Source organism: Peromyscus californicus, unplaced genomic scaffold (genome assembly GCF_007827085.1).
Source record: "Peromyscus californicus insignis strain IS unplaced genomic scaffold, ASM782708v3 Scaffold_7__1_contigs__length_154581171, whole genome shotgun sequence".
Taxonomy (NCBI): domain Eukaryota; kingdom Metazoa; phylum Chordata; class Mammalia; order Rodentia; family Cricetidae; genus Peromyscus; species Peromyscus californicus.
In genome coordinates this window covers 44,740,572-44,759,831 of record NW_026294595.1, presented here as the reverse complement: position 1 = coordinate 44,759,831, position 19,260 = coordinate 44,740,572, and the positions used below count along the sequence as shown (strand labels likewise).

General features: G+C 39.1%; 1 protein-coding gene across 17 annotated transcripts in view; it reads right to left on the bottom strand.

Moving 5' to 3' along the window:
* The window catches only part of B3galt1 (beta-1,3-galactosyltransferase 1), a 568,919-nt gene that overhangs the window by 475,665 nt on the left and 73,994 nt on the right, over window positions 1–19,260 (bottom strand). The window contains exon 1 of one of the 17 annotated variants that reach the window (XM_052725875.1): window positions 11,767–11,785. The exons of the other annotated variants lie outside the window; for them this stretch is intronic. The gene's annotated coding sequence lies outside the window, so the exon portion shown is untranslated. Of the gene's footprint in view, window positions 1–11,766; window positions 11,786–19,260 lie in introns of those variants that run through there. 17 annotated transcript variants of the gene reach the window in all.

Below are 19,260 nucleotides of genomic sequence, written 5' to 3'. Positions count from 1 at the left end.
TCTTGGGACTGCTCCAAATGTGGTACGAATAAGTACAGTTGAGCTGAGAGCTCTCCAAAAAAGCGTGGATGTTTCATCTCCATTAACAGTGGGGAGAGTAGAGAGAAGAAAAAGAATTCTTCTGGCAGGGGGGGTGATTCTTTCTTTCTTTCTTTCTTTCTTTCTTTCTTTCTTTCTTTCTTTCTTTCTTTCTTTCTTTCTCTTCTTTCTTTCTTTCTTTCTCCCTCTTCTTTTCTTTTCCTTTTTTAGAACAGTGATGGAGCACAGATGGCAATTTCCGGAAATGGCAAGATCAGGATCACCTGTACCAAGAGCAACTGCCTCACAGACTCATTTTTTCTGTATCTTTCTGGTTCCTTACAATTGAATCATCAATTCTTCCTAACCAACACACCAGTTTAGCCCCAGGACTGGGACAAACCCTAGCGGAATCATGCAGTTAGGCATCAGTACCATCTTCTACTGGTTCCACTGGGCCTTGGAGGTTATCAATGGAGTATGGGAAATGTTTAGCTGAAATATTTCCTCCTCTTTATCATTGTCTGGGACATACCACAAGCTTCTGCCATGATTTCTCCTTGATACAGCTTATATATCTCTCAGAATGGAACTGTTTCCAGAACCTCTCCTCATTGAATTGCACTCTTTTTAACAATAACAATAATAATAATAAATTTATTTATTTATTTATTTTATGTTCCAGCCAAAGTTTTCTCCTACTTCCTTTCCTTCCAGCCTCTCGCCGCTCCCCCGCCCCACTCTGTTCCCACCTGTGAATCCACTCCTCCTAGGTTTCTGTTAGGAAAGGGTAGGTCTCCCATGAATATCAACAAAACACGGCATATCAAGTTGCAGTAAGACTAAGCACCTCCCCATGTACTAAGGGTGGGCAATGCAACCCAGTCTGATGAGTAGGGTCCCAAAAGCCAGAAAAAGAGTTAAAGACAGCCCCTGTTCCCACTGTTAGGAGTCCCAGAAGAGGACCAAGCCACACAACTGTAACATATATGCAGAGTGCCTAGGTCAGTCCCATGTAGGCTCCCTGATTGTAGGTTCAATCTCTCTTGATAACTCACATGACTGCTGGCTTTTCCTGAAGGTGGGTGGTCTTCGCTCATTATAACACTGGTTTCTGACCAGAATTTTTTTTTGTGAATAGGCTTATTTCCTGAAACCACCATGTAATTGTGCTTCCCTGTGCTGCCACCTCAAATTTCTCATTTCCAGCCCTGGCCCTTCCCTGCACCTCCCATTTCCAGGTCATTCTCAAGGTCTGAATATACAGGATTGATCTTTATTAAGTTTCCAAGCATCTGGTCAGCCTCATTAGAGGTGAGCTGCATCAGCAAGCCGGAGAGCTCAGCTCTTTCCTTGCACTGTGGTTGTTCCTACAGAACATTTCATTGCACTGTGGTTGTTCCTCCAGGAACTCTCAGCTTCTCAGACTGACCCTGAAGGAACACAGTGAGACAACATGACTGACAACAACCTGGGCCATACCTGTGGATGCTGCAATTACATTTCTTTTCTTTTTATTTCCTGCTTACTATTTTATGATAGCACTAACGTCTACACATCCGAACTTCCTATTTGACTTGCAAGTAGAAGAACTATAATACTGAACACACAAAAATTTTCATCCAGCAATTAAAGCTATGGGAGAAAATATGCTAAGGCTTGGCTCCATCATGAAAAATATTCGTGGCACACCGAAATCCCAGAACTCAGTCTACAAGATGTTCTTCTTATATAACATACTGGTGCTCTCTCTGTCTCTCTCTCTCTCTCTCTCTCTCTCTCTCTCTCTCTCTCTCTCTCTCTCTCTCTCTCTCTCCATCTTTCTCCCCCATCTCTCTCACCAGATTGTGGCTTCTTCCTGCCAGCCAAAAACCTGACATGTTCTTGGAAATGTGTCTTCCAAATTTTAAAAAGAAGATAAAAAGATCATTTACACTCTAGGAAATTATTCTGTGCACAGCAGAAATGGATGGATTTTACCTCATGGGTCAAGACCTCCATGGCCTCCAGTTAAATTGGTTGGAGTCCAATTTGCCAAATATTACCATGGGTTTTACTAGGGGAGGCCTTTCCTTAGATCTAGAGAACCACTCCTCTTAACATAGAACAGCAGTTCTCAAATCTGGCTGTACACTGAATCACCTGCTGAGCATTTAACACATCCTCCCAAAGTGAGTGTTATCCCCCCCCCGGGGGGGGGGGGCTTCCTTCCACTTAATTGACACAAGGAGAGGCCTGAGCTGGAAAGGTTATTCTTTTTTTTTAAGTTTCCCAGTCCACAATGAAAATTATAGCTACAGGATCAGTTTGTCTTTGTCTCCCCTCAAGATTGGGCACATAACCTCGTTTGGAATGGAGTATTTATCACTATTCCCTCCAATTCTTGAACAGGCTGGAAGGAATGATAAACGTGAAGAGACCCAGAAGACTATCAATTGTAGAGTAGCCACCTTTCTACTTGTGAGCCCAAGGAGCTTTCCTGGAGACAGCCTCGGTCTCCCGACTACTGATACTTCAGAACAGATGGCTTGTCTTAACAAAACATTTTGCTATTTTTAACTCACTTCATGATTTGAGGCTAGAGTCTTCTCCCAGACTGCACAGAATTGTTCAGGAGGTTTCAAGGCAAACTTATTCCTGCCAGGTAAAGCAGACACCGCCCTTGTCAGCGTGTTATGTGGCGATATTCATCCTTGCTTCATTTTGGGAGAGCTATCTATCTCATTATTTTACATCCTTCAATAAATGCAGGATTTCATTTTATAATCCTTCCAAAGGTCTCCTCCAAATAGAATGTGCCTTTTAAAAATGAATGCTGCTGACAGGAAAACTGTTTCTCTGCCCAATGCCACCTGCTATTTAAAAATATTCAATATTTATTTTATGTTTTTATTCAAGTTTTGCTCTTTAGGAAATGCCACTGGTGATATAATAAATGCTATCCCATTAAGTGACATATTTTCCTTTCAAATATCCTTCAATGCTGTCATGAAATAAAATCAAATTTCAAGTGTGTTATCTGGATTCTGTCAACTGCAAAAAATAAAGCATTTTAATACTTTCTGGGGAGAGTTGGTAGTGATTTACATTAACAACTTTTCTCCTTTCCCAAACAAAATAGGTCCACAATATTATAAGGGATAAATGCAGGTGAATTAACATAATCTTTTGTTCAGCCAGTGAATGGGTATATTTAAAATGAAATATGCAAGTTTACCGACAACTTAAGTGCAAGGTTTTATAATAAGTTTCTTTGGAAATATTAAAGATAAGTCTAGTAATTATTAAAGGAGACATTAAGTTAGATAGTTTATTTATAGGTTTGCATTTGTGTATGTGTGTGTGTGTGTGTGTGTGTGTGTGTGTGTGTGTGTGTGTGTGTATGTGTCTGTGTGTGTATGTGCGACTGTGCATGCCAGAGGTCAACACTGAATACTGTTTATTGTTCTCCTCCTTTTTTTAAGGAGTCATTTAATGTGTCACTACACACACACACACACACACACACACACACACACACACACACACAGGACTACATGTATGTGCATCACATGCATACAGGAATGCTAAGATGGGAAAAGTGGCTTCAGATTCCCTGGAATTGGATGTGCTACACATGGTTGAGAGTTACAATGTGGGTGCTGGGAACTGAACTCAGATCCTCTGAAAGAGCAGTGAGTAAGTATTCTTAATCACCTTGTTTTTTGAAACAGAATTTGCCACCAAACCTGGAGTTCATCCATTCGGCTAGACAGACTGGCTTCCCATCCTAGAATTAGGGACAAGTGCCACCACACCTAGTTTTAAAGGGTTGTGGGGACCTTCTAGTTCCTTCTGCTTGCTCAGAAAGCACTTTGCCCACTGAGGCATCTCTCCATCCCCCTGACGCTATTATCATTCCTTTTGTCATGGGGGATTGTTCATACAATAATATAAGGAATGAAATGCCTAATAGCCTGTGTTTTGCAGTTTGATGTTTATTAGAGAAGCTCTATGAGATTTTCGAGTGAGCTAACACATTGCCTCCTCTATAGGATCTTACCCGGATCTGATTTTACACATTGAAGCTTCATTATATTACTCTACTTAATTAAGTCAACATCTGATTTTATAAGATTTTTTCCCAACTGACAAAATCAAATGGTTCCGTTAATGGGATAATAAAGCTAATTTAATTTTACATGTATTATTCCATTTATGTGAGTAATTATATACCCAAGTTTAGGAATGGCATATTGTTGTTCAGATGTTAATGGGGACAGTGGCTTCCCACTGCATCTTTTAATGCCCTCTCTTGGCAAAAGCAAATAAATACAATAAAGTGCGTGCATGTTTCTCGCAGAGAGAACTCCTGTTCTAACCGTGGTTTCTGAGGCCAGGGACTTCATTCCATTTAACCTCAGGTTCACACCCTGGGAAATGAGTGTTAGACAGTCAGTCTGTGCTTAAAACTGCACCCTTTGGAGCCTTCAGATAATAAAAGTGTAACTAGAGGGCTATAGGATCTGGACAGCAGTTAAGCAGGCCCACTTCATCAAATCTGACGCTTCATTCATCTATTTTATAATTGAGCTAATTTTAGTTGGGTGGAAATGGAAGATTTATTTTTAAAATCTGGTTTTACAACTAAAGAGTCCATGAATTTAAAAAAAAGAATGTCTACTGGGGCAGGAGGTAGATAGATAGGGGGTTCTAAGGGAGGAAAGGGAAGGGGGAAATGATGTAATTACATTATAATTTCAAAAGGTAAAAACATGATCTTTTTTGAAAAATCACTGTAAGAATAGACCAGCAACTTGTTTGATTTCAAGTAGTAGGCACTTTTACAATTGGAGGTCAACTCCTGTATGATATATCCTAGCCTCATGGAAGTAAAATTCACATGTCAACAGAAAATATTGTCTCAAACTTTAATATTAGATAATAACTGTGTGTGGAGAGTTATACAGTTTGAGACCATCAGTCCCATTTTTAATCTAGTTTGGTACATCAGAATTACTTGGAAAACTTTTAATACCTGGCAATAACCCATGTATCTAGAGCCAGAATCTGGGGGAAAGGGAGATGGATGTGTTGGTGTACATCTTGCGAACATGTTCTCAAGCTATTCTGCTGTTCATTCTCAATTAAGAATCATTATTTGCATTATTTTTAATGTTTTCATTCCTCAGTCTTCAATTTAATCTTCCAATATAAAATTAATACTGCTTCAACCTGCCTTATATGAAAATCAGAAGTGGTCCAAAATCTGAAATTTAAATACTCACAGGACACAAATGGAAAATTTCCTACTTAGTCTCATAGGGCAGGCTGTAGTCAAAAAGCAGGAAAAGTAAACATATTGTACAAAATTACCTTAAGTTTATGTACATATGGTGTACGTGACATGCAAATCAATTTCATGTTTAGACTTGGCTCCCATCCCAAAGTTACTTCATTATTATTCAGACATTCCAAGACCCCAAAATATCCACAATGGAAATCTCTTGTGGTCCAAAGCATTTCAGTTATGAGATAGTCAATCCAAGATTGGTCTCTGCAGTGATCTAATACGGTAGGTTTGGAAAAAGAATTTCATTTCACCCTTCCTTTCTTCAGAAGGCATGAACAGTACGGTGGAGCACAAAATGGCCTGCTCAGGTACCAGGAGAGCTCAGGAACCTGGATGAACTTCTTTAGCATCTACAGAGGAATGGCTGTGCTAGACTCCTGCTGGAGAAATGATAAGCAGAATCCCCACTGTGATTCTCCTTCTATTGCAGTCTACATCAATTAGTAAAGCCAATCAAGGCTTAGTGCAGGGAGTGAACTTGTTTTCACTTCACCACTGCGAACAACGTGACAAAGAAAGAGGGGGAAATGAAAGACCAAAAGATCCCAGTACCATTTGCTTTACTTGGAGTGTTTTTCCATAAACATAAACTGAAGTTTATAAATAGTTCTATTACTTACTGAGTTTGTAAGTAGAACATTGGGACATGCATCAGTTGCTCTTGGGGCAGCCATCCTGCTGAGTTTGAGCTGTAGTGTGGAAGTCTATGGCCATCAAGGCCTTGTCTCAAATAGACGTCCAAGCTTTTCTTGGTATCACTATTTTGGTCACTGGAAAGCTGTGTGACACACCAGTATCTCTGAAATTGTGGGTTTTTTTTTATTTCCCAGATCAATTTTGTTATTTCCTAGTAATGTGGCTTTTGGAAGCTCTACAACCGTTCTAACCCTTAGTGTCCTGGTTCAAAAGCTGTGAGTAGATGCTAGTTACTGTTCCTCCCATTGGTACGATAGTCATTCCACCATATACCTGGGTTATACCATCAAGATGATGCAATAAACTCAATGCATGTTTACCAATACATAAGAGGTAAGATCACATCGCTGGTGACAAGCAAAAGGGAAGGTGGTGACAATGCCTAAGAGACCATTCAGTTTAAGAAAGGAAGAAAGGTAAGTAATTATAAATGATAGACTAAGCACTGTTAATAAATAATTTTATTGTGGTGTTTGCAGTTACTAAAGGAAAAACTTTGTGAGGAGGGTAGAAGTGGGTTGTTGTCTTAAATGGCAGAATTGGAAGTAAACCGGTATAGGGGAAGCAAGGCAGGAAGATCAACATGGCCAAACAGGCTGGGAGAGTGCTGGTTCCTTATGGAGAATGGCACTGAGGCAGTGTGGAAAAGCTCCGATATTCTCCACTTCCTACTCTGTAGCATCATTGGGTTTCAGTTTGGCAAAGACTAAGTGAGATGACTGCTTCTCAGCATTCAGGGAGTTGCTACCATTATGGTGTCTGATATGATACCAAGGACACTGTTGATGATCTGGAAGGAGACAGGGCTCAAAACACAAAATAAAAAAAAAAAAAAAAAAAGGACTCATTGACCTCCAGGAGATTTTGGAATATGTTAGAAACGTCTGAGATTTTCGTCTACAAAAGTTGGTGAGATGAAGTGTAGAGAGCAAGTGATGTCCTAAGGGAATATCAAAAATCCCAATGCCTCAGAACCATGAGAATCTGGCCAAACTTTCCCTGGGCTAGGATCAGAGAAATGGCAAAAGACTTCTTTCCTGGTCTTGGTGTTGGATGTTGACAGTCTGTACAGAAGATGCCCACTGTAGCTTTCTTCAACTACTGCCAAAGTGTAGGCCTGAATACTGCTCGCTAACAGAGACTGCTCCTACTGAGATTAGCTAAACCAGCCTCCTCAGTTCAGCCTTATGCAATAGCCCTGCCTCTTGTATCTCTATTCAACTCTATATAATAAACACCCTGAGCGTCTAGGATCCTGAGGCTTTTTGTCAGACAGCCCAGCCCACGTTATCCCAGCTTTTCTATGTCCCTGGGTCTGTCCATTATCATTCCCTTGCCATGCCAGTCAGGTCAATCTTTGGAGCAGTTCTGGATGCAGCAATAAAGGTTTTATACGTGAACAATAGTTACCATAACAACAAAATATCAAACAAGCCTGAGCAGGGATGAGAGTATGAATCCTGGAAGAGAAAGGCCAGGTGCTTAGGAGGAGCCTGAGCAGAGGTTAAGGTAACAATAGTGCAGAGAGACTTGCAGAGGAACTGATGATACAAGCATAGATCAAGAGCAAGCAGTTGATCTTAGCTAAGCAACCGAAGCTCTGGAAAAAAGATTCAGGTCTCATAAAACAAACAAACAATCGAAAAATCTACAGCTATTGCCTCAAAACAAATAAATGATAACTTACTCTAGAGCCAAATTTGAGTGACCATGGCCCAAGTACACAGATTTGTGTTACTCTAAATTCCATGAAAGCAGTTTCATGAAGTTTTTTATAGTAACAAAAACAAAGAAAGTCATAAATTAAGTTACATTTCAAATACATTGGTGGAAACATCAGAGAGGTGTTTATAGTAAATGGGGACACTCTCCTATAGGACTCTGATGTTATTGGATGACATTCTCAGCTTTGGGGTTGGTGAAAGTTGGTAGTCTGCTAAGTTAATAGATTTCAAAAGGGTTTTTATCTATCTGTCACAGGATGTTGGATCTAACATGGGGGAAGGCAAGGAATACTATTTGGTGGTGGGGTAGGGGCTAAAGCTAGCCTCAGATAAGGTGATAACCCTCAACCTTCAACATTCCAACCTCCCCATTTCTGCAGTTCTATTCAATCAACCAATGTTGGAAGACAACCCTTCGAATTGGTATGGGGTTACTTTGAAAAGCATGTTCCAATGTGGACACGATCTCTTTAAGTTTTCATTGCTACAGAATGAAAAAGGAGTCATAAATAAAGGCCATATAGGGTTTTACTCAAATACATTGGTAGAAACATCAGGTAAGTTGGTTGCAGGGAAACAGAAATCTCTGATAGAGGTTTCAGATATTATCTGATAACACAATCTTAGCTTTTGTATTGGTAGAAGCTAGTGGGCTATTAAGTCAATACATCCCCAAATCTTACTAATTCTCAAAATGATGCCAGAGCAGACACAGGGTTGGACAAAGAATGGGTATTAATAAGATTAAACATAGGACAAGATAACTTGGTCCTGGATCTGCAGCATTCCAATTCTTCACAAAGTTCCTATCAGTCAATCAGTCTTCTAAATTTTTAAATAAAAGTGTAGATTTTTCTCTGATGACTTCGGTACACATAGGAGAGCATAAAATGAACATGACAAACATTTTGGAGGAATCTGGTGACATGTGGGGAGAGACAGAGGAAATGCAGAGGTTTGTAGAATGGACAGCTGCCAGGATAATGATTTCTGCTTAATGCAATACTAAATACCAAAAGTGTACAAGGAAATGAGTATATGAGGAAAGGGTTTCCAAATTTAGGAGTTTAAATCTTAAGCTACCCAGGAGTCCTGTGGCTCACCTGAGCATTCTGAGAGCACCCAATGTTCATCACCTGCTGTGCTAGCCTCTCCAAGGAAAAGTGCAGTGTCAATCAACAAGGCTTATCTAGCATACACCTGCTCCATGCAGGGGGGAAGGATGCTTACTAGAATGGTTCTGATCTTCAAGGACCAGAATAGACAGACAGCACCATTTCACTAATAGCTAACAGTGTCATCTTTATAGCTCTTGAACTCCACGTCACATCCATAAAGGGATCGGCTTTTATTGTCATCATTTCAAAAGTAAAATGGAAACGTTTGCTCTACTCCAAATAGCTGGTTACTGAAGGAGCCAGTGCTCTCAACACAAACCCATTCTGCTTCTAGCCCTGGCTGTATCTTAATGTTTTTATGTATGTATGAGCAAATGCATATGTGCAGGGTTCTTATACTTTGAGAATACGAAATCTACTGGAGAAAGTCTAGTAGTTAGTATTGTACTATGCTTTAAAATGCACAGTAAACTTTTAGCCAGGAAAAAATATAAAACTTTAATCACAAAACTTGAAATCTGAGAGAAGCTCATTTAAGAAAATGTCAAAACACACTTTGACTGCAAATTTATACTAAAACAACTATGGAGTGTTTGGCCACCAGCGCTGAGCGAGGCCTTCAAGCGCTGAACAAGGTCTTCAGAACGCCGGGAAAGAAAGTATTTTTACCTGCTGTGCCTCCTCTCTGGCCCAGAGTAAGTCTTAAAATTCATGAAATAGAAATAAGGGTAGAAACAAAACAAAACTAAAATGAGTAGGTTGGGAAAAGGGAAGAGTCGCAGATCTAAAACTGATTGGATCACTAACTTTGAGCCAAAGAAGTATTTCCATGTGAAAGAAAGTTGTTTAGTGATGGAATAACTTGACATTATATAACAAAACTAAAGACTTGAAAAATTTATAAAGGGAGATGATACAAGACACCCTCCGTCTATAACATGAAGAGCTCAATTTAAGATCAGTAATTTACCTGTGACACTCCAGTTTCAACCAAGCTAATAGCATCAACCTCTGGCTGCAATGGGCTGCCGTGGCTACTGAGAAGACAGACTCTGCTCAATATAATGGATACAAACTTAAAAGTATTTTGTTATCGATATCATCACAGTAAGAAGATAATTAATCAAAATTGTTGGTAAATAAGCCACTGAATGAGATCGATACTGCTAGCATTGGCACTTAACATTACTAAGGCTTTGTATAATCCTTAAACAATGGTCTCTGTCCAGTTAACAGCTGACACTGCTTTCTCTCTCCCTGTAAATTCTTATGACACAATCCAGAACATCTTCATGAAGCTGGCAATGATGAATCACATACATGTTTGTTGGAGTTGACCCAAGTTCTCTTTAAATAGCAGGTAAGGACCAGCTACATTTGGTTAAGAACCACCAAGCTTCAGACAAGACTGATTTCTCTAGGATCCTCAGTTCAAAGACGCTGGTGAAGGCCAGAGACTGCATCTTGGCACATGGCTAAGGATTGGTGCTCATGCTGCCAGGATTCTATCTGGGAAGTGAAAATCAAAACCTACCTGTGATTCTATGTCACCCCAGTAAGAACAGCTATCATTAAGAAAACAAAAGTGACAAAAGCTGTGTAGGATATGAGTTAAAGGAACCTCTGTACATTGTTTGTGAGAGTGTGTAAATTTATACGGCCACCATGGGAAGAAGAATAGAGTCCTTAAAAACTATAGCTGCCATATAATCAAGCCATACCAGTGCTGGGAATATATGTGAAGAATATGAGTCAGCACACAATGATACCTGCACACCATCTTAACTGTGCCAGTATTTATTACGGACAAGTTATGGAATCAGTCCATATTCCCACCAACAGAGGAATGGATAAAGAAAATTGGGGGAGGGTGATGTATTCACATGGTGATGTTTTTTAAGCCATAAAGAAGGATAGAATTACGCCAGTTACAGAAATAAATGGATGAGGGGCTGGGGACATGACTCCCTGGTAAAGTACCTGCTACATAAGCATGAAGACATGAATTGGGATCCCCAGCAACACTGTAAAAAGCCAAGCACAGTGGCATGTACATGTAACCATTTTTTGTGTGGAAGAACAAAGCAGCCAGATCCCTAAAGCTCATTGGCTACTCAGACTAACCAATTCAATGAGCTTTGGGATCAATGAAAGACCTTGTCTCAAACATTAAATCTAAGAGAGATTGGAGAAACTTAACATTGACTTCTGACCTCCACAAACTTACGTGCACCTGCACAAGCACCCACCCCAACAAGTGTATCACACACACACACACACACACACACACACACACACACACGAGAGAGAGAGAGAGAGAGAGAGAGAGAGAGAGAGAGAGAGAGAGAGAGAGAGAGAGAGAGAGAGAGAAATGAATGGAATTGGTAATCATGTTAAGCCAAATACACCAGATTCAAAGATGAATATCACGATTTTTTCTCAAATTCAGGTCTAGGTTTCATTTAAAAAGAAGTTTCAAAAAAGTTTATTTTTATTTATTTTTATTGAAAATAGATTTGTCTCTCATGCAATACATCCCAAACAGTTTCTCCTGCCTCCACTCTTCCTAGCCCACCTCTCATGTCCCCTCTCCCTCAGATCCACTCCTCTGTTTCCCTTCAGAAAAGAGGAGGCCTCCAAGAAACAACAACCAACCAAATATCACACAAGAAGATACAATAAAACAAGGTGAATGCCCTCATACCAACAAGACAACCCAATAGGAGGATAAGAGTCTGAAGATCAGGTAAAAGAATCAGAGACACACTTTCTCCTACTGTTATGAGTCCCACAAAAACACCAAGCTAACAGCCATAGCACATACACAGAGAACCTGGTGCAGACCCATGAAGGGTCTTATCACTTCAAGGGTGCTTACCATTTCTGTCTCTGTGAGTCCATGAAAGCCTTGCTTAGTTGATTCAGTGGACCATGTTTTTCTGGTGCCTTCTGACTCCCAAGATCTTTCTGACCCTCTTCTGTGGGATTCTAGGAGCTCTGAGAGGAGGGACCCTATGGAGACCTCCAATTTAGACTTCGCATCATGTCTGGCTGTGGGTCTCTGCATCTGCTACCAGAGGAAGCCTCTCTGATGATGACTGAACAAGGCACTGATCTATGAGTACAGAAGAGTATCGTTAGGAGTCATTTTGTTGATTTGGGGGCAGGGCAGTCATGTTTGGTTCTATCCAAGGTCTCTGGGCTATCCAGTCTCCAGTTCCTGGCCATCCAGGCAATGTCTTAACCTAGCTACAGAACTTTCGAGCTACACTCTGTCCTGCCTGCCAGATGTGCTGGTACAATGGTGGCACAGAACTTGTGGGAGTGGCCAACCAATGTCTGGTTGAATTAGGCTTTTTTTTTTTTTTAAACACTGGAGAGTAGAAAGGGGGATATTGGAAAACTTGTTGCCTGTTTGCTTTCTCAGCATAATCTAGATGTCAATCCCTTGCTTGATGTATATTCAGGTTTGTTTTTCCTCCTGGTATACGGAATCAGAATATTTGTTCCTAGTCTGAAAATGATTTTTATGTTCATTCATAACACTGTTGTGTTTTTGTTTGTTTGTTTTCGTTTGGTTTTTCAGAGAAAAGGCATTTGAAGTTTAGGTAAAGTTCCACTCATTAATTTTGCTTTTTGGTGTGTTTTACTTCTTAGCTGTCCCAGAAGTTTGAAATATATTTTCCTGTGTTTTCTTCTAGAAGCTCCATAGTCTTAGATTTTAAATATAGACTCTTGAGTTATCTGTAATTAGTTTCTGTGTATGATGTGTACTGGGGCTATGGCTCAATTTCCCCCATAAAACATATCCAGTTGTTCCAAATATGGTCCTTTTACAGTGGAATTGCCTTAGAACATGATTAAGAAACTAATTTCTTTGATGTGCATAGGTCTATTTCTGAACCATCTATCATTATATTTCACTTATATGTGTGCTAATCTTTATTCAAACCTCATTCTCTCCATCTTACTATTACAGATTCAACTATGTCTTGAAATTAGGTAGTTTGAGTATTATAATAATTTTTTCTTTTTTAATACTGTTTTGGATTTTCTAGGTGAGGTCATTTTTATTTTCATATAATTTTAGGCTCATAAATCCACATAAGTCAGCTGCAATTTCACTGGAAATTGCATTTAATTGAAAGATAAGTTGGGGAGATCTTATGATCCAGGGGCCCAATATGTCTCATTGTGTACAGAAGACAAGCCTTCCTTAGCACTATTTAGAAATAGTTTATAAATCGTGGTTTTTAGTTTCTCAGTTTTTCATAATTTTGTTAAATTTATTCATTATTTTTGTTTCAATGTTATTATAAGTGATTTCTTACAATTTCACTGTGTTTGATCTTATTATATACAATTAATATAATTATTTTGTACTTACTCAACTGCAATATTTTCAAATACATGCAAAAAAAATTTATGAGTCCTTTATGTTCCTCAGCATTTTCTAAACAGAGAGTCATACGTTTATCACTTCTTCACTTACAGTATGAAGGCCTGTTATTTGTGTATTTATTTCTCCCTTTATTTTTTGGCTAGCCTTCTCAACGAAAGAGAGAATGGACGTGATCAAAATGTACCATATTGCTATGGCTCCATACTAGGAGAACAGTTTATCCCACCATTTTGTATTATATTATTAACAGTTTTTTATAGATTCTCTTAAGTAAATTAAAAATATTTCCATCTATTAAAACTTTCTGATGGTTTTTAATCATCAAAAAATGTCAAGTTTATTCAAATTCTTTTCTACACATATTAAAATAACCTGACAGCTTCTGTTTTTTATTCTGTAAATGCAGTGACTATAGCAGGTGATTTTTGGATATTAAAACATCTCATTTCTGGGATTAAAAGTATTTAGCATCAGTATGCTGCTGTTCGGTTGCTAATATTGTAATAAGGACCATCTCTCTATGTCAGTGAGGAGGGTTTGCCATTTTCTTATAATGCCTTGGTGGTAACTGCTATCCTAACCTCATAAGAATGACTTTATACATATTCCATGTTATTTTTTTAATTAAACAATGAAACAATCTGGGCTTCATTGGAAATTTTATTATTAAATTTTTCTTTATAATGGAAATATAACTTATCCTAGACTTTAGATTTAACCTCTTTTAGAAATTCAACAATCTCTTTTAACTACATTTTAAAGTACATTACTGCTAATTTTTAAAATCTCACTGCAAATATATTTATAATCTTAAAAATCAGAGAGCTGAACTCATTTGATGTCAACCAGGTTTTGTAAAGTTTCTAATTTCCAAAATTTTTATCCCTACTTAAAACCTTATAGTTGACAAAGCTAAAATATTTCTCTTATTAGATATTTGGAATTGAACTATACAACTTACAAAAATCAGTTAGCTTGTTTGTCTATGAATGCATGCAATTTGGTAATTCACAATTTAATGCTCTTTCAATTTTTAACTTATAAAGCAGAGGCCCCTTTAAGAGTTTACTAGCTAACAAGGAGGACCCTAATAGGGACTAATGGATTGTCCTGGGAAGGGGAAATAGATGAGATCTCCATGAGTAAAATGGAGGTAGGGGGGCAATGGAGGGTAGGGGATGGGGGTTGAGAACATAAGGGAATGGGATGATAAAGCTGGAACAGGGACAGAGTGGGAGAGCAATGAAAGAGATACCATGATAGAGGGAGACATCATGGGGATAGGACAAACAGGGTGCTAGGGAAGTTCTCAGGAATCCACAAGGATGACACCAGCTTAGACTACTAGCAATAGTGGAGAGGGTTCTTGAACTGGCTTACCCCAGTAATCAGATTGGTGAATACCCTGTCATCATAGAGCCTTCATCCAGTAACTAATGGAAGCAGATGCAGGGATCTAATGCCAAACACCAGGCTGAGCTCCAGGAGTCCAGTTGAAGACAGAAGAAGGATCAAGATCATGATGGAGAAATCTACAGAGATAACCAAACCAAGCTAGTGGGAACTCATGAACTTTAGACCAACAGCCGTGGAATCTCCATGGGACTGGACTAGGCCTTTTGCATAAGCAAGACAGTTGTGTAATTTGATATGCTTAAGGGGCACCCCTGGCAGTAGGATCAGAATCCATCCCTGGTGAATGAGTAGGCTTTTTGCAGCCCACTACCTATGGTGGGATACCTTGCACAGCCTTGATGCAGAGGGAGGAGCTTAAACCTGTCTCTACTGAATGTACCAGGCTCTGCTGACTCCCCATGGGAGGAATTACCTTTTCAGAGGAGGAAATGGGGTGTGTGTTGTGGGGAGAAGTTTAGAGGGGTGGGATGAGGGAAGAGAAGGGGATCTGTGATTGGTATGTAAAATGAATTAAAAATTCCTTTTTTTAATTTTTTTTTAGATTTACTTGTTTGTTATGCAAACAGTGTTCTACCTGCATGTGTCCCTGCAGGCCAGAAGAAGAGCATCAGATCTCATTGTAGATGATTGTGAGCCGCCATGTGGTTGCTGGGAATTGAACTCAGGTCCTCTGGAAGAGCAGCCAGTGCTCTTAACCTCTGAGCCATCTCTCCAGCCCGAATTAAAAATTCTTAATAAAAAATGGAAATAAAAAATAAAAAAAATGCCTTATTGAGAAATTAAAAAAAAAGTTTATCCAAATCCAACAGCTTATGGGGCACGAATTCTGTTATTTCTTTGTTAGCTAAAAAGTAAACTATTTATGTAGATTTTAAATAAAATTTCTTTACTTAAAACCACAAATAATGTGATCTACTTTTGAGAGTTTCTAAAGTGCTTCCACAAGAAAATTTTAGGCATTTGGGACTTTTTCATTATCTATGGAATGGAAACTTGGTATTAGTTATTTAGTCTTATACTTAATTCCAGGGAAAATATATCTTTAAGTTCTTTATAAATATTATCCATACAGTATTATCTGCTCTTTCGTATAATCACATGTTTATTAAACTTTCAAAACAATAAAGGATGTGTGACTTATGAAGAATTTTATATCATATCCTGTAAATTTACATTAAATAATTCTGAAACTTCTGTGTATGAGATACTGGAGATGAGCAGTGGACACTACACACACACACACACACACACACACACACACACACACACACACACACATACACACACACACACACACACACACACTCACACATGCACATCTTGTCCTCCTAGAACACATATTCTTGTGTATGCCAGTGAACACTGACGCTGATTCACGGAAGAAATATGTAATATCTGCTTCCGCTGCCTCTTCTCTTCCTTTAGTCCCCAACAATTGCCACATTTTACCATTTCCTCAATTCCTCATGATAATTTTACATCTATGGAAATTCTGTAATTCATGGCTCATGATACAGCTTTATCATTGCTTCTTACAATTGACCAATATGATATTTTATTTTAAAAACCAGGGTACATTATATAGATGAAGCCAAAATAAATAATCAATATATCACTGCCTAATTGTCCAGTGCTTTCTAATCTCCTTGCCTATTTCCCCAGTCTTCCACCAGAAGGGGCCAACCCTTACTTCTCTCCTTCTTCCAGTAGACCAATGCTTCTACTGCAGAGCCAATAAGATGGAGCTCGGATCTGCATCCACTCCATCAGAGGGCAGGCATTTCCCTCATTTTTCTCCCTAGAGGGCCGAGCATTGTTAGTTTTACCATAGTGCTGGTATTTAACAAACATCTGTTCAAAGAAAGAAATAAAGGAAATCTTGACATATCATTCAGATCTTACAGATGTTGCTTGAGGTTTTTTTTTTTTTTTTTTTTTTTTTTTTTTTTGTTTTTGTTTTTTTTTTTTTTTTTTTATTAATTTATTTTGCAATACAATTCAGTTCTACATATCAGCCACGGATTCCCTTGTTCTCCCCCCTCCCGTCCCCCTCACCTTCCCCCCAACCCCCCCCCCCCATTCCCATCTCCTCCAGGGCAAAGCCTTCCCCACAGACTGAGGTCAACCTGGTAGACTCAGTCCAGGTAGGTCTAGTCCCCTCCTCCCAGGCCGAGCCAAACAATCCTGCATAGGCCCCAGGTTTCAAACAGCCAACTCATGCAATGAGCACAAGATCTGGTCCCACTGCCTGGGTGCCTCCCAAACAGATCAAGCCAATCAACTGTCTCATCCATTCAGAGGGCCTGATCCAGTGGGGACCCCTCAGCCATTGGTTCATAGTTCATGTGTTTCCATTCATTTGGCTATTTGTCCCTGTGCTTTATCCAACCTTGGTCTCAACAATTCTCGCTCATATAAACCCTCCTCATTCTCGCTAATTGGACTCCCAGAGATCCACCCGGGGCCTAGTCATGGATCTCTGCATCCAGATCCCTCAGTAGTTGGATGAGGTTTCTAGCACAACAATTAGGGTGTTTGGCCATCCCATCACCAGAGTAGGTCAGTTCAGGCTGTCTCTCGACCTCTGCCAGCAGTCTGTTGTGTGGGTATCTTTGTGGATTTCTGTGGGCCTCTCTAGCACTTTGCTTCTTCCTATTCTCATGTGGTCTTTATTTACCATGGTCTCCTATTCCTTGTTCTCCCTCTCTGTTGTTGATCCAGCTGGGATCTCCCGCTCCCCCAAGCTCTCTTTCCCTCAACCCTCGCCTTTCATTAGTGTCCCTGCAAGATAAGAGCTCAGCATAGTAAACCTTTGTGAGCACAGGCCCAGGAGCTAAATGTCTCTCCTTGGACTTTTAGGAGACTGCACCCCAAACTAAAACTCCTATGCTCTGTGTGCACGCAGTAAGGGAATACTTGCATATCCACTGTAAAGTATGTTAAAATCTCATAATACAAGCAAAGAGAATATGCTAACATTTATATAGCAATAGAAACTCTGGCTTAAAAAAAAAAAACTAGCAGTGACTTGTTTTGTAGTTACTTTAAAGTACAGTTAATTTCAACCGTCACTGCTTCCATTACTAAAATAATATAAGCAAAGACGCAAATAAAGGATAACTGAGACTCACTAATTGGACTGTCTCTCTTCTAGCTTATTTATTTATTTTGATGCCAAAATCTGAATGATTATTTTTAATGAACTGTGAAAATAAAAGAATTTTAGCACCTTCCCAAGACAAAACAAATAAAAAGAACTTCCAGGAAGGTTAATTGTATCTCTCTGCACCATGCTGGAGTTCCCCTTGCCTTTAGTCTGATGGGATCCTGCTAAGATACTCTAAGACTTGGCTTTTATTTGATCATAACCACTATTATATTTAATATCGCATATTTCTTTTCATGTTGGCTGCAGCACATTTTGTATTGAAACTAAAAGCAATCTTGTTCCAGAATGACAAAATCACCCCAGCTTCAGCTCCTCCACTTAATATACTCCAATCTATGCCTGAATGGTTCAAACAAAATTGAGCATTGTGATCACTTCTTTGGGGAAAGTATATATTTTTACTCAACTATTTCACAGATCAGTTGATTTGGTAGAGTTAATGTAAAATATCTCTACATTTATTTAATGTAATATTTCAAACTTTAATCTTGCCTGTTACCATTTAAAATAAAGCATTTCTGTGTTATACCCTTTCCATGAAAAAGCTCATCCCTTTATCGATCGCATGGCAAGTTAAAACTAAATATTGCAAACAATGTCATTCTTAACAACGTTTGCTTTGACTTCCCCTGACTGTGTCTCAAAACTCATAGTATATTCTACCCCTCACTCTCTCCCACTACTCTTAATATGGAGACAGTAGAAGGTAAAACCTCCAACCTAGCTTCATGATATTCTGCATTATTCCTGTCAATACAGAGAGACCACAGTGTGTCCAAAATCAGGCATATGTAAAAGAGACCAAACCCTGTACTCTTCAAAGACATGGAATGCACACACACACACACACACACACACACACACACACACACACACACACACACGGCTAAATTTAGAGACTTAATTGTAACTCATAAGAAGTCTTAATTAACAGTTCCTAATCAGATGTTTCGAGGGATGTGATTCCTCTCTTTAAACTTATCTAGACAGATTCAATAAAAGCATGGAATCTATGCATAAACTCTAGAGAGGTTGTTGGCATCATGAGCTAGAGGGGAAATTTGCTTTATTTTCATAATCTCTGTATAACCATGACGTGATCAGATTAATCTTTGCCACTACCCCTGAAGCAGGCTGGAGGTAGGTGGATTGGCATTCCCAAATTTTAATATAACCCTCAGGATGTACATTTCATCACAAGTAATGGCTCAACAGAAAGTCTTCTGGACTTAAGAGTACACATCTCTTACTTATATTGTTTAGTGACAAAAGAAAAACACATGATATAAAATTTAGGGCATCCAAGGGGAAAACTTACATGAACTTGAGTACTCTGCTCTCATAACTCCAGAAAACAATTTTTCTCTTAAATTACTTATTTCTCA